At 48.7% G+C, this 704-nt stretch overlaps 1 pseudogene; it reads right to left on the reverse strand.

Moving 5' to 3' along the window:
- Positions 1–210: 210 nt before the first annotated feature.
- LOC125913801 (uncharacterized) lies at positions 211–309 on the reverse strand (annotated as a pseudogene).
- Positions 310–704: the final 395 nt, after the last annotated feature.

A 704-nucleotide genomic window follows, 5' to 3' on the forward strand; every position in this document is an offset into this window, starting at 1 on the left:
GAGTGGGGGAGGAGCAGAGAGAGGGAGACAGAGCATCTCAAGCAGGCTCTGTACTGTCAGCACGGACCCTGATGTGGAGCTCGATCCCACCAACAGTAAGATCGTGACCTGAGCCGAAATCAAGAGTCAGACGCCAAACCGACTGAACCACCCAGGCACCCCTAGAACCTGAATAGTCCTATATTACCCGGAAAGATTTTTTTTTTTTTTTTTAATATGGAACGCTTCATGAATTTGCACATCATCCTTGTGCAGAGGCCATGCTGGTCTTCTCTGTATCACTCCAGTCTCTCTCCGTCTTCAATAAACTCTGCTCTTACCTCCTCTCGGCTGCATTTTGGTTTTCATCCTGTATGAGACCAGGGACCCTTTTGGGCTGGTCTTTGTAGGACTCCCTCTGGGTCCTCAGACCCAGCCAGCCTACATCGGTTGGAATAACATCCCCCACAACCTGCCCCCCAAAGATGTCACTCCAGAACCTATACATTACCATTCATGGCAAAAGGGACTCTGAAGACACGATTAGGTTTCAGGACATGATCTTGGGTTATCCAGGTGATCCAGTCTGATCATTCAATCCTTTAACTTGGAGAACATTTTCTGGCTGGTTGAATGTGGACACACATTCAGGGAGCTGGTCAGGGAGATGTCGCTCTGGAAGGGTCAGAGATGCAACATTACCAGCTTTAAAGATGGAGGATGGA

The sequence above is a fragment of the Panthera uncia genome, assembly GCF_023721935.1.
Source record: "Panthera uncia isolate 11264 chromosome C1 unlocalized genomic scaffold, Puncia_PCG_1.0 HiC_scaffold_4, whole genome shotgun sequence".
Lineage (NCBI taxonomy): Eukaryota > Metazoa > Chordata > Mammalia > Carnivora > Felidae > Panthera > Panthera uncia.